The sequence below is a fragment of the Ambystoma mexicanum genome, chromosome 7p, assembly GCF_040938575.1.
Source record: "Ambystoma mexicanum isolate Mex_15411 chromosome 7p, UKY_AmexF1_1, whole genome shotgun sequence".
Taxonomy (NCBI): Eukaryota; Metazoa; Chordata; class Amphibia; order Caudata; family Ambystomatidae; genus Ambystoma; species Ambystoma mexicanum.
Window position 1 is genome coordinate 905548063 of NC_090939.1, and position 15675 is coordinate 905563737.

General features: G+C 42.8%; 1 protein-coding gene across 4 annotated transcripts in view; it reads right to left on the reverse strand.

Moving 5' to 3' along the window:
* ARL13B (ARF like GTPase 13B) overlaps positions 1 to 15675 on the reverse strand; it is a 1122894-nt gene that overhangs the window by 837598 nt on the left and 269621 nt on the right. The gene's annotated exons all lie outside the window — the stretch shown is intronic.

Sequence of the window (15675 nt, forward strand, 5' to 3'; positions counted from 1 at the left end):
ATTATGATGAAAATAAACTGTAAATATGTGTTGCTCCCACATTGCCCAGATATGACAGAAGTCCTGTGCTTAATTAATGGTCTTACGTGTTTAAGTCACCATTGAAGGCTGCATACCAAAAAGGCTGTGTTTGTAGGCCGATACGGTGTGGACTTCAACAGGCGGGAAGATTGGTCTTACCCCCTCCACCTCATTTCGCTACAACTACCTCCCTTCTCTTTCTCACTGCACACCCCCTCGCCCTCTTCACCTCATTTCGCTACGACTACCTCCCTTCTCTTTCTCACCGCACATGCACCACACGCCTACACGGACACCCCCTCTGTATTCCCGTCTTCCGCAAACAGTTGGGGCCTGCCAGCCCCTCTGCGCATGTGTGTGCAGTGTAGGGCGAGGCTTGGCCGGGCTCAGTGGTCTGCAGCCTTTGGTGTGTGCCTGCTCTTGCCCCCAATCGTCACATTGCAGACAAAAAGAGGGTATATCAAATTAACTTTGATATTTCACTCATAGTTCTAACTAGCTGTGACAAATGATCAACAGAACACACGATTCATGATGATGGGTTGGAAGGCTTTTAGGGTCTAGGTGCTGCACTAAAACCCAAAAGGATACCAGCTCTCAAAAGTGTCAGGATTTGTTCTACTCAATGGTAAGAAGAGTATCGCAAGGACCACCTGCCCATGTCAGGATTCCCCAATTCAATACACAGCACCCACCAAGCCTCTTGACATGCCTATAAGCAGGTGTTCCGCACCCACCCTTGCTTTAGGGTACTCACATGGCATAGTAGGTTCGTCTTTATCCTCCACTGTATATATTGTTTTTCAATCTCATGTAACCTCCCTACTGCCATGCGAGTGCTTTGGAACACAATTTACTTGTATAAGTGCCTAACAAATGCACAATAAATAAATAAATCGTACCTTGGAAGCACTCCACCCAATAGGCAATCCTTCTCATTTGGTCAGAGTTTGTCAGGTTGTTATAATGTTACCCACCAGCCATGGGGCACCTTCCGGTGACAACATATTCAGCGCTCAGCAGCTTTAGGATTTCCTCCATGGTTTCTGGCTTCTGCCAGGGTCTGGCAAATAGTGCCCAGAAGTCATGCAGCACATGTCCTCCTTCAATTTTGGTTGGAGTCAATGTCTGAGAGATGGGCTTTAGTATGCTTATAGCTTTCTTAGTCTATGTGAGTACCTGGGATATTGCTCTAAGCACGTTACTAATGCTCCCATTCTGGTTCCTTTCCACCCCACTCCTCTCTCTAGGTCCAACGCACCAACTATGCAGCACTCTGCAGCAACCAGTGGCTTTTTAGGACACCCCCAATTATCAAAGAAAATCAATTAAGTTCCAGATTGGTCTTTAGTTAGTTTGGCTGCGATACTGGGATTGGTCAAGTTTCATTTTAGTGTGGGCATTATGAGGTATTGTGGTTTCCCCTTATATTTCCCAGCTGGGGATGCTCTTCAACTTTTCCCTCGTAAAAGGTTTTCCCTCGTAAAAGGACTTAATAGCAAGGGCCTCCATCTTGTGATCATAAGGAAGAGGCTATTCGGTTGTGCGGCACCACTAGGCAAAGAGTGGTGTTGTCCGAGTCCTTCCCTTGAGATACAAGGCCATTCTGAAATCAGTGAGTTTTTTACCATTGACTGCGGAAGTAGAGAAGCAAGCTTGAGTGAGATTCACTGCCTGGTTGCCGAAGGTGTGGGTGAGCGCTCGCAACATGCAATTCTGTTTGATGATCACCACAGCACATAAACACGCAGAGCAGTGTTAGTTCTTGAATTGGTGGGTCTTGCTGGTTATTTCTCATGTGCCTCAAATACAGGGTATGAAAGGGGCCTCGGTTGGAAGGTGATGGAGCCAGTGCATTGTTGAGCTGCCTGAAGTAACACAAACGCCATGCAAGAGGATCATGGAGCGAGGTACATATTCCTGCCTTTAGGCTACCTGCTGGACTGGATTGTTCAGAGAGAGTTTGCATTAACCCCTTTTTCCACATCCAGGTAACTCTTCACATAGGCTTGTGTGGTTATAGGTCAAATGGTCGAAAACAAACGATCGACAGACAAATTGATCGAAACCAAATGGTCGACAGCCCATAAAGAAAATGTAAACGGGTGATTTGATCGAAACACAAAGATCGAAAGACAAGTGATCGAAAAACACATAAATAATATACACGGGTCATTTGATCGACAGAAAATGGAAGCGCATTGAAGTGACCATGAAAATAAAAAAAAGGGTCACAGGAGATGACATTAAATAAAGAGTAAAGCACCTTGTATTAGACCAATGATCACACCTGACGGTTAGAAACAAACTGACAGTTCGCCAGGAAAGTGACAGAGAGAGCAGCTGATCAAAACATGCGAGTGAATAGCGTGTACGTGACTGAAAAAACGGTGAGTAAAACACACTAAACAAGCGAATCAAAGAGTGGTTCACACAGTTTTATATTAGAAATGGGGGGGTTCCCCTCCCAACCCCCAATCTTTTTTTTTAAATCTTTTTGGTTCACACAGATTTATATTAGAAATGGGGGGTTCCCCCCCAAACTCCCAATCTTTTTTTTAAAATCTTTTTATAGAACTGCGAACTATCTCAAAAACAAAATTACGATTCGATCGTTTACCATTTAGAAATTCCGTATTATAATTTTAGGAAAAAAAAACTTTAACTGCACACTCATTTACCAAAAATAATAACAGAGTGGGTGGATTCATTTTTAAAAATTTGCTATTTCAGATACAGATCGATAAAAAAAATGGAATTCATAAAATCGCAAAGAGGCGCAGCGCAATTAACGAATGAAGGATATGTATACAACAAGGAATGTACACGACAAGAAAAGAGCTATTGGAAGTGTAAGGAGTACAAAAGACAAAGGCCTGCAACGGCAGAGCAATAACGGAAGGAGAAAACATACGTTTAACTTGCGAGCATAACCATATGCCGGACACTACGACAGTTTTGATAAAGAAAGCGCTTAACGAATTGAAAGAAAATGTGGAAATTAATAAAAATGAAGCATCAACTTCGCTAGTAGCCAAAGCATATGAGAGGTTACCACTGCATATAACAGCGCGAATGCCGAATACAAAAACAATAAAACGGAATATAAATAGGCAAAAACAACAAAAAGAAAACTTACCCATGGCACCACAAAATTATTTAAACATGATTATACCGGAAGTATTACAAAAAACGGAAAAGGGAGAGCAATTTCTGTGGAAATCATTAGAAATAAAGAGTGAGAAAATGTTAATTTTTACAACTTTTCAAAATATAACATACTTGGGAAATTCACAAACTTGGCGTGGAGACGTAACATTTAAAACCTGTCCAAGACCATTTCTACAGTTTTATAGCATACATGGAACAATAAATGGAACAGTGATACCTCTAGTTTTCGTTTTAATGCCAGGAAAGTCGGAAGAAATGTACAGTTGTATATACAAATTAATTCACGGATCATTGCCGGAAAAAATACCAGAAACAATAATCATGGACTTTGAACAGGGACAAATAAAAGCATTTTCAAAAATGTATCCAGAAACTCATATTCAGGGATGTTTTTTTCATTTTAGTCAATCAATATGGAAACGAATTAAAAAATTAGGACTACGGACAATGTAAATAGAGGACACCGAATTTCAGCATCAGATAAAGAGATTATACACTTTAGCATTTGTGAAAGAGAACATGGTTATTAAATATTATGACACTTTGATTGCATCTGATTACTACACAAATCATGAAGAACAATTATGTAATTTAATGGACTATATGGAAAACACGTGAATTGGGCAACTTACTAGACATGGGACCAGACGAAAGGGAAATTATGAAGTTGAAATATGGAATTGCTATACATCGGTGAAGAAGAACTGGCCGAGAACAAACAATGTGCAAGAAGGTTGGCACAGCAAAATAAATAAAGAATTCAACTCTAACAACCCAACACTATGGCACTTTATCAAAAGTCTCAAAAGTGAACAAAATAAACAAGAAATAAAACTATCCCAAATACTATCACTGGAAAACTGACCAATAAACAAAAAAAAAATACAGAGACTATGAAGAAAGAATTGCAAGCATTGTAGACAATTTTGAAAACACAGAACCATTACAATTCCTAGAAACAGTAGCCTACAATTTAAAATGTTAATAACAAAAAAAAACTCACCAGAAAAAAAGGCCAGCTCCATGCCAAATCCATCCATGGTAGAGAAAACCCAAATCCAAAAAACATCGCACTCCAAGCCAAAAAAAAGTCCCTGAAAGTAAAATCCATCCAGGAAAAACAGTAATCCTCACGTTAAAAAAAGCCATCCAACCATCTGCAGTAAGTAGTGAAAAACCCAAATCCATGAACGTATAGTCCAAAGAAAAACTATCCAAAACACGCCCCGGAGCATCCATGCAGGCGAAATCCACGATAAAATCCATCCAAAAATCCATGAAGAAGGAAAAATCCATTAGAAAATCCACGAAAAAAGGGAGCGTGAGCAAGAGGTATCCGGAACGGGAGCACGGAACTTCAAAAATGATGTCTACGTCAACGTAGAAAACGTAACACGTCATACGTTACAAACTATTAACAGTTTAACGTTACTATATAGTTTAAAAATGGTGCAATATCACCATCTAGTGTTGAAAAAGAAATACATTATAACAAACTTTTTTCATTGTGCAAAAACAACTTGTTATATTTAATTATTTATTAATTGTTAATATATTTATTTGAAAAGATATTTATTAATAAATATAAAATGTTTTAATTGTGAAACATATATGAAATTAAGAAATATACATTAAGAAATAGAATACAATACCTAAATAAAGTAAATGTTTAAATCAAAAAAAGTGAATGCTTGTAAAGTGAATGCTTGTCTCAATTTCGACCAAAAGGAAGGAATTTCGACCCTTTGACCATTCGACCAAATGGCAATTCAACCAAATTGGGTCGACAATTTGTCTGTCGACCATTTGACTAGACACCGGGTTGTGTGCATCCCTTACTCCCAGAGGCTCTCCTGATCTCTTATATTGTACTTGCAATGTAACTGTCATACAATATAGCCGACCACCTTTAAAATGAACCATATGCTGGTTAAGGTTTGGTAATATAAAGCATGCCTGTCGACAAAAGGTTCCATAGTTACATTGTAAACCATTTTTTATTGGTGGCCCAGAATCCTTTAATTTGAAAAGATCACTTAAGAATAGGACTGATGAGGTGGTTGCATAGGGCAATGCCCGATTTCAGATCAACAGAAGTTATAGAACAGTGTGGTTTGAAAAGCAAGGCCTGTTGCAGTGTTTGCTACCAGCCCTGCCCGCTTCAGCCTGGAACATCATGCGAATCGGGGGTCCAAAGAAAAGCCCAAGGGTAAAGGGGAAGGACGGTACAGTCTGGGGAAGTCCAGCAGCCCAGACGTCGGTTGAGGAGGCAGGATCCTATCTTCAGAATGGTGGCTTCTTCTCTGTTGTTCTTGATGCTTGCCAGCATGAGGCTTTTTTCCCAGCGTCCGCCCCCACTCCTTACAGTCCCAGGTACTTTAACACTGTACCTTTTGGTAGTTGTGTCTCCCTCATTTCCAGAGTGTTTGTGATGATTTAGTCGTTCTTCCTCCCTGCCTGTTTTAGGGCACAAGAGATATGGGCCTTGCTCTGTTCAGTTCTATTAATGTTGATCTGCATTGTTTATTCACGCTAAAACAGATCTTTGCTGTTTTTGCTTTCACTGTGGTTTATCTCCTGGTTATTTTTCTTTCTTTATCAGTATTTCATCTCATATTGTAACATATCAATTGTTCTACAGCAAAGTAGCACCTGCAAAGCTTAGCAAATAGAAGTATTTTAGCCATATGGCTGCCAGAGACCTATGAAATGCAAAGGTGTCTGGAAAGCTACATATGTAGCTTTCAGACACCTTTGCATTTCATAGGGAATGAGGAGAGAGAGCCTATGGAACAGTGTGAGACTTATGGGCCAATCACATAAGGAAAAGTTACTTGAAATCTTGGTTCTCCATCATGGGTATTTCCACAGATTCATACACGTTGAATATCTCTGCCTATTGTCACAGATGGCTTTAAGAATTTGCAGAGTCTCCAAGAGAGGTACACAGGACCACCTGCAAGATTTTCCCATCGGCTTAAGAAAGTTTTGGATGATTAATTTCCCAGAAAGGCAGTGTTCAGTACAATACGTTAGCCTCCCCATTATATGAATCAGGCAAGCAAGGTAACAGGTGCTACTGACTGTTTTAGTAAATAAAGAAACCACAGCACCTCGGCAGAAATTACAGTTATGGCAAGGAAAGAAAGCACTGAGACATGCCATTATGCTAGGTCACAAAAACATTGCTCCCTCCAGGAAATAAGTATTACATACAATTCCTAAAACCCAGACCGTCCTTCGAATGAGAGCATTCCTGGGTATGACCAGTAACTGCAGGCACTGGATATTCGATTATGCTGAAATAGTCAAGCATCTGAAAAACTATACGAAAGCCAACACACCCAAACCGCTTCATTGAAATGATGAAGCAGAAGGGGCACTGGACATGGAATTACTTCAAGCCCCTCCCTGATTACAAATAGAAATGTACCCATATATTGCCACGAGAGAAATGGGTTTGCGCTGGCAGTATTAACACAAACACATAGACAGTATCAGAGACACATTGCATATTATAGTAAGGATATTCTGCAGTAAGGCGCCCCAATGTCTGCGGTCAGTAGCAGCTGATGCTAGAGCAGTTCAGCTTGGTGCTGAACTGAATACATGAAGACATAGTGCTGGGAACCCATTTAGAAGTTGCAGTTCCCCATTCAGTGATTGCATTTTTTTTTTTAACTAAAGACCAAAACACAAAACTCCTGTATCTCGAGCCAACAAAGGAGGCGCCACTTCTGAATTCCCCCAACATCACTCTAACCCAATGTCCTGTGCTGAATCCGGCATACCCACTTCCAACTTCAGGAGATGGAGAACCATAGGATATTCAACGATATGGCTGTAGCCATTACGGATTTCCTTTGGACGTCTAGGAGAGATATGTCATATACACCAAAACACAAAGCTGCATTTATATACATTATGCATGGTTCTTGTTAAAGGGATACAAATTATCAATTGAAGGTTGGGTACGTTGTGTGTACCCTTAGGGGATGCTGTAAAAAGTAGAACATTTCCAAATGTCACTTCAGCACAAATATTGTATTGTAGTGTAGTTGTCATTTATATAGCGCTTTTTCCCATTTGTATGGCCTCAAAGCGCTTTGTGGTAGGAACGCCCTCTGGGACTGAAGTCCAGGTATGGGAAAGTTCTCAGAGGAGGCTTAAGATGTGTGTGCATTTGGCCAAGATCATGACTTAGGGGGGCTGGCTAGGCTCCAGTAAGCAACCTAAGAGATAAGGCATGTGGACGGGTGCTGAGGGAGGTCACGACAGAGTGCTAGCACAGGAAACTCGACATGTACCCAGTTAGACCAAAATGTGTCGTAGGTTGTCGCTGTATTCTAATGGGAGAGGTGTTGAGGCCAGTCTGGTGTTTCAGTGCAAAGTGGTTATGTGACCAGCTAAACCAAATTTGTCGTAGTCGTAGCTGAATTCTCAAGTGTGTGGATGGATAGCCGTGCCTGCAGCTGGTGTCCACTGAAGTGGTGCGTTATACATACCTTAAACTCAGATGGAGCTTATCCTTGATGTCGCTGTGTCATCCGGTCTTCTGTGGGGAAGAAAAGTCGCTACCTTCATAGACTTTTCTGGGTACTATTGAGGGGCTATCCCTCAATTCTACCAAGTGCAATAGACTGGCCGTCCTACAACATCTTCTAGGAGGGACCGACAGGCTACCATGGGAACCGGGATAAGGGGATTCTCTAAGCGCAATATTATCCGTTACTCACCGTATTGACTAACGTACTCCTAGTCCATAGTCCCCTTACCTCCATACTGTATGGACATCCCTCGCAAGGGACGGGAAACTGAACCTTTTTCATCCAAAAAAATAGTCTTTCCCCTTAAATTTAGATGCGCGCCGGGCGCAGCCTTGGGAACTTTCGCTCCCCTTACTCTGCCCACTGGTGCCACTCATCAGTCCCATTTGACGTGTCGACAATGTTATAATTGCCTAATAACACAGGTTTAGTAAGGGGGAGGATGGTGGGACGTATGGAGCAAAGGGGACTATGGACTAGATGTACGTTAGTCACTACTGTGAGTAACATAATTACTCCTATGTCCCGTCCCCTTTCCTTCATACTGTATGGGCGATTACAACTGAATGCCCCCCTGGGGAGGAGAGATGCCCTATTAAGAAAACAAGTTCTTCAAAACTGCCCGGCCGAATGCTGCTTCGATCTGGCGCTAACATCCAAGCAGCAGTGTTTACAAAAGGTCGATGGGGAAGCCCAAGTAGCTGTCTTGCTGATCGTCTACCATGGAACGTGTCTTTGAAAGGACACAGCCGTGGACTTGGCTCTGATGGCTAAGCCCTGTGGTGCAAAGGGCTGAGGACGTGTTGTTGGGCTGTGGCGAGTGTACAGGGGTGTACTCGTGCTTTACCTGAGGAAGATTCCACTCCTTGCTTTGGAGAAAGAGGTGTGTGTGCCTGTACCTTTAACCTGGTGGACCTGGTCACCTGGTACATAAGGCTGCCTCCAACGCCCTTGCGGCACTAAGCCCTGTGGTGCAAAGGGCAGAGGACGTGCTGTTGGGCTGTTTGGAGAGTGGCGTAGCGAGCGACCACGTCGAAATCTAGTCAGTCGGAGACAACTACATCGACATCTAAAGCCAAGCTGAGAACACGGGCACAGAAAAAACGTGAGTACACTGTTGAGTCTGATGGGGCTAAGGGAATCACAGTGCCTCACCAATATCGGCGACCTAAGGGAAGCCAGTATTACTGGTGCGTGTCCACTGGCGAAGCTGCTGAAGTAACTATTCTAACGCATTCACTCGCAAACTCTAGTGCGTTCAACGCTAATGCAACTGCGACCGTCACAAACAATAAAGACAATGTATTCCCTGAGGACTTCGAAGTTGGCAGCTCAAATCAACATGACGGCGTAGCGGAACTCAGTGAAATAGCATGCGAGATTATTGAGCCACCACAAACATTACAAACACCCGAAATTTCTAAATCACTCCGCATTCAAATACAAAGTCCCTTACCTATATTGGGCAGCGCTGGAGGGCTTGCCGTGAGGACTGCGGCCGCGGAGGTGTGTGCAGAGCCTCTGGTTGGCGTTGACGGCGAGCGACGATGAATGCCCGCTGGAACCGAAGGAGCCCACACGCACGAAGTAATCGAGCGCTGCATGATCGAGGTGCGATCAGGCATTGCACATCCATTGCGAGCCAGCTCGCCGGGTGTGACCGATGCAAGTGGGGCTTTCTAATGCTCGGGACTAGACGGAAGATAAAGTGTGTGGAGGGGAAGCCGCAATTGTATCAAAGCCGGTGGAAGTTATTCTTGGAGGTTGGTTCAAGAAAACAAATACGGGGCAGCACACAGGCGTGTTGGTAGACCCTGCAACATTGGCAATAACCAAGAATTTTGAAGGGCATCGCGAATCTACTTGCAATGAACAAAGCTTGTAAAGATAACACCTGCGACATTACATCAGCAAATAATAGTGGTGGCGCCAAGACTTCATTGAAACGTAATAATACGAGACTAACACAGCTAACACAGCTAGGTGAAGAGTCAATATTGAATGTCCCTTACAAACGCGCAAAAATGTCTGACTTAAGTGTGCACCTTGGGACTCCCCTTGACTTATCGGTTTTACCGACTTTGTCTCAGAAAAGGCTCGGTTCAATTAAGAAAGGGGTGGCTATACGCAACGTTGTAAAAACTAAAATGCCACAATTATCGAGTTCTGACGAGTCCGAGATTGACTCTGAGGAGACCACTGATTCCTCTCTGATGGAACGTCCTTTCCCGAAAATCAGGAAAAACAGAACCAGCGCTGACAGAAGGCATCAACGTTCTAAAGTAGGGAAACATGAAACACGGTCATTAAGAGAGCTACAAGATTTATTATTATCCACACTGTCTATCTCTTTGTCTCCATTTGAAAAATTGTATGAAAGCTTACATGAGGCAATTCGAGATTTAACAACTGTGGTGGCAATACTTAATTCCAAAGTGGTAAATAGCGAACATCTATGTGGACAGATGAGCAAGAAACAACTGGAGAGCTCAAAAAAGCTAGAGGGACTACACAAATTGGAATCTGAACAAAGATCTAATGACGCGATAGATAAAAAACTGTTTGCTGAAGTTGCAAAAGAAGCACTCGCGTTATTCAAACAAAAAGGTCCAACATGTCCAGTTGACCAAAGCTGCAGACATAAGGAACCGAAATGCGTACTCGAAGGAGAGGATGCGCCCGGGATGAATAACAATGAAAATGGTGTTAAGTCAGCTGGTGTTACAACATTGCCAATGGCAAAACAGAGGCAGATCACCTCGCAACCAGCTAGTGAGTTAATACTTGCACAGACACTTGACACGGAGCATGTGTCGCTAAAATCTAACAACAGTGCGTCTAACTCACAATGAACCTGGGAACTACCCCAGCCATGGTGTATTGCAACACCGAGACAATCCACAGCACGGATCATTGAAATCTTGGACATGTCTTTTAATACCGCTTTTGAACAAGCTAGAAGTTCGGCAAATCCAGCTCGTGGAATGACCCAACCAGAATCCACGTCACAGACGCTCCCACAGGAGAAGGGCACATGCAACATCCCAGCTCCAACTATCGACAATGTAGCCCCTATACTATTTCCAATCTTTAATAAGGAAGAAGGCGCATCTCTAAGTAGAGTCACGGGAAAACTACATAAAGCACAATTAAGAAAGAAACCTAAAAACCTACCTGCAAAGAAAGGGAATAAACTAAATGGAGCACGGAAATTTCTTCAAAACATCAAAGTGGTGCAGGTACTAGCAAATGAAACGAATAAACAACCGTCTAGTACTGCAATTAAACAAGTTTCCCCAAGCACGCTACCTATTGAAATAAGTGAGGCAGTGAATGTACACTGAGGGGCGGAACACGAAATTCCACCTGACTTGCTTAACATGTCAACTTATGACAATACTGTATATGAGGATGTTGACGGTGCTGCGAGAAGTACTGGCTACCAATATCGATCTAGTACTGACAGATCCACGGACAAACTTAGGCTGATGGAAATGCCAGGGCGTAGAGTTGTAGCGATGGGAAATAAAACAGCCACACCTGAGACTGTAGGATCTGGTTTGGCTGTTGCATGATCATCATTGGAATCACCCAGTGCCACCAACGACACAAGCAGGGGAGAGGCACCAGCAAGACCGCAAACGGGGAGCCCGATCTTTCAAACAATGCAGGACAAACGACTAAGGCTACACAGTGGAGTACGAACACAAACTTTGAAGTTGACCTACAATGATCAGAGCGAGAATGATTCGTGGGCAGGTCGGTGTCAAGGTGGCGAGGAAGGGGACACACCATGTCATCCAAAAATACCCAACAAACATGAGAGGAGTCACTCAATAAGAGACCAGAAAGTTGTCCCCTCTCTGCACAAGAGGAACCAAACCAAGGGAAGAGTACAACATTTCGGGGTCAGACTAATGATTGACAGGCTTCAATCGAGAGATAACCTGATTTTAAACCGCAGTAACATCATTAAATTACTACATCTGGTGCCCAGTCTACGCTCAATCAACACCGACGACCTGCAGATTATGGAATTCCCAGATGACCGGCGAAACGACAAAGTGGTGCTTCATATAGTTTTGCCTTTAATAGCCAAATCCATTTTGGAGGCTAGCGTCTCCCTGTTTTCTTTGGGCTTTGATGTTTATAAGTAGAAGACAATCATTCCTTAGCACAATCAAACAACCGAGAGACAGTAGCACAATTTCCAATGTGTGGTTGTACCTTAAATCGGTCTGCAACAGGACAGGCTAAGGTGGACTCAACCCGACATGTAGGACCAAGCTCGCCATCCCACGACAATATTAGAGACCTTGGGTCGAAGACAACCATGGAAGCCACTGCCAAGAAACAAGTTTTGTTTGCTGAAGACCAAAGTCCAAATTCTGTTGATGCATTTGAGAAAATAAAAACAACTATACAAGGTCAAATGCAACCAGATGGGATTACGATTAAAACCGATCAGGAATTAGACCATAACTGGCAATAATTGGCCGTAACGCTAAACAACAATCGTCCACAATAATGTCAGAAGGCTCAACCTCCGCAGCATCTCACCTTAGGCTCATGGAACACGCAAAGGTTTCGGCCACCTCTTCAATAGCGAATGGCTGGGAGATTTGACCATTGCTTGCCTACAGGAGACTTGGTTGCGCGCAATTCCAACCACACCAGAATTCCAGATTGCGGTAAACCCGGCCATACATCCTGGAAAAGGACGTCCTATGGCAGGCCTAATAACTTTGGTAAGACGCTCCTCAGGTTTTGACATCCTCAACTCAGTAAACCACTCCCCTTTCATCCAAGAGTACACATTGGTAAAACTGGATGATGGCTCCCAAATAATAGATCAAATGACGATAATAAATGTCTATTGGAACCACGGGAGAGCAGGGAAACAAGAGTTCATCGACACAGTATCAACCATCATTGATCGCTTACGTGTGGATCAAAAAGGGTCCAACATAATACTGTGTGGTGACTTAAATATCGATCACTTCAACTCGAAGACAGCACAGAGCAAAAATGTATCGTCACAATGGAAGACGGAAATGAGTGCTAGAAACCTACAAAAGCTGAATGGATGCACCCTAGGAGATATACCACCGACTATGACTGGGAACCGCGAGACACATGGCTCCATAATTGATTACATTTTTGTATCAGCTGACCTCCATCAACGTGTGAAAACACTAAAGGTGTCCCAAAGGAAACATAGTGATCATGACATGTTAATCACGGAATTCACAAACATCGGGGGAAAAGATAAAGCAAAATGGACGCAGAAGATTCAAGTAGAAGCTAGTCGAGTGAGGTTAAGATTAGCTGAAGAGGAGGTAACTCAGATATCAAATCAATATTGTGATAGCCGAACATCTCTTGAGTATGCACATTTATTGGCCGATTACAAGACCCATAATGGCGTCTCTAAACACGCGAACATGACACGCCTTCATTGCTTTGTCCTAGAAATATTAACTCAAAAGTGACTGAAGAGACGGTCAATTCGCCAAGCTCGAGCAGCGGATAAAGACACATGTGGTCTAAAGATCAAGGCCGCCAAACAAAGATATAGAAACTGGATCAGATCTCACAAAAGCATAATGTTACAAAATGACTCGGAGCGAATGTTAGAATGCCTCCAAAACAAGAACTCTCAAGCCTTTTGGAACCTAATTAATGACACACAAGCTCCCGAAATGGCCCTGCAAGTAGCAATGGTATCGGAGACAGCATGGATAGCCCATTTTAAAGAAGTATACAAAGAAAATGTAGGGCCTCGAAACTTGGACATGCCAACTTTCAAAAAATGGGCTTTAACTTTCCCCAAAGACGAAATTGTAAGAATAATCAGGAAAGCAAATAATTTGCGTGCCCCTGGTCCAGACCAGCCAGAGCTATGGGCAGACGTCTGTGTGGCCCTCTTCCAGAGAGCGAATGATCAGTGCCAGACACCAAAATCATGGAAAACAGCAGTGATTGTACCAGTGTTTAAAAAGGGGGACAGGACGTGCCCGAAAAACTATCGGCCGGTTGCGCTCCTCGACGTGTTGGGGAAGATTTACGCAACAATGCTGCAATCTAAACTAGTAAAATAGGCCACAACCTCAAAACACATAGACGTCAGACAGACTGGATTTGTTAAGCAAGTTAGTTGCTCGTTGAACTTGCTGTTGCTGAACTTATTGAAAATGGGAGCAATAAGATCTGGAAAACCAATATATATTGCTTTTATTGATTTTTCTTACGCATTTGATACGATCGACCGAGATTTGCTATGTACTAAAATGCGTACTTGGGGCTGCCCAGAAGACCTAACGGCGGCAGTAAAAGAACTGCACACTGACACTTCGATTAGGATACGTATGGATCAATCCGGTACCTTATCAGCACCAGTTCCAACATTCAAGGGAGTGAAACAGGGTTGTCCCTTGGCAGCTGCGATATTCAGTCTATTTATATCCGACATTGGAACTTCCATTGAGGAGGTAAAATCATTTCCCCCAAAACTACACAGAGCGTATCTAAATTGGCTGCTCTATGCGGATGACCTCATATTGCTGGACTTAACACCTATTGGCCTGCAAAGAAAAATCAACGCTGTGCAGCAATATGTGGTTAAAAATCGTCTGAGTGTCAACACACAGAAATGTGAGATTCTTGTCCTTAAAAACCTTAAAGGGGGGTAAGGTACGACGGGCATCTCAACAATTTTGGTCTATGGGAGAAGCAAAATTGCAGACAGTATTCAGAGTTAAATATCCCGGCATGACCATTAGTGCTTGTCTAAACGATGAGCCATGGACCACTGTGACAAAGCAAAAATGTAACAACTGGCGATTCAGGGTTTAGTGCTAAAAAAGAAATTTGGTAAGTTTTCTTTGAAAGCAGTGCTTCGTTTTTACCAACAAAAGGTAATACCGGTCTTAACTTACGGGGTGGAAAATGCACTGGGTTGTTCGTGGGAGATATGGTCCACGTTGGAAAAAATCTACTTGACCAAAGTACTGGGGTTACCAAAAGGAATAGCGACTGCAGTGATCCGATATGAACTTTCGTTAATATCTATCCACACACGAGTGTGTTGGAATCTCTTATCGTTATACCGGAAAACAAAAGCTTGCGAACAAATTCCACAATTTAAAATCCTTCACAACGCCACCTCAGTGACCCAAGGAGTTCTGGCAATGTGGCTGAAACGATGCGAAAACTTGATGGCAGAATACAACAGCACTCCAGAGATGCTTCATGGTAATCCTGATGCAGCAAAAACAAAAATCTGGAGGATGGATTGGGAGTTGACTTGCGCAAAAAGGGGAGCTTCGAAACTAATGAGCGAGGTCCCACTGGAAGTCCGTGCTTACAACAAATTGCAAAAATACATCGAACTATTCCCAGATCCAAATGCTAGACGATTATTCATGAGCTTCCGACTCAACATGTTCAAAACTAAAGAACGCTCAAGAGCATGGTCGGTTAACGAGAAACTGGATCCAATGTGCCGTTGTTGCTCACAACAAACTGAAACGCTAAAGCATCTAGTGTTATTTTGTACCAACTTGCGAACAGAAAGAACTCGACACTTGGGCCGCTGGAACGATGCCCATCCATCACTTAACGCAGATGATTGGTGGCAACAAATGTTCGATGGAACAGATAAGAAACTCATATTGCCACTAACACATTTTTTGGCGACAATTGAAAAACCGCTAGCGGAGTAAATTATGTATTCTTGTGATAGGCACGTAAACCTGTGCCCAAGAGGACGGTATCCCTGTGTGGTGATCAATGGAGGACTTGTGTGATGTGGTGTGTGGAAAGATGGTTATATTGTAAAGAGATGTAAAGTGTATGAATGTTATTTTAAAGGTTTGTAAGTAAACCAATGAAATTAATTTAAAAAAAAATAAAAAAGATGGCGTGGGCGTGCACG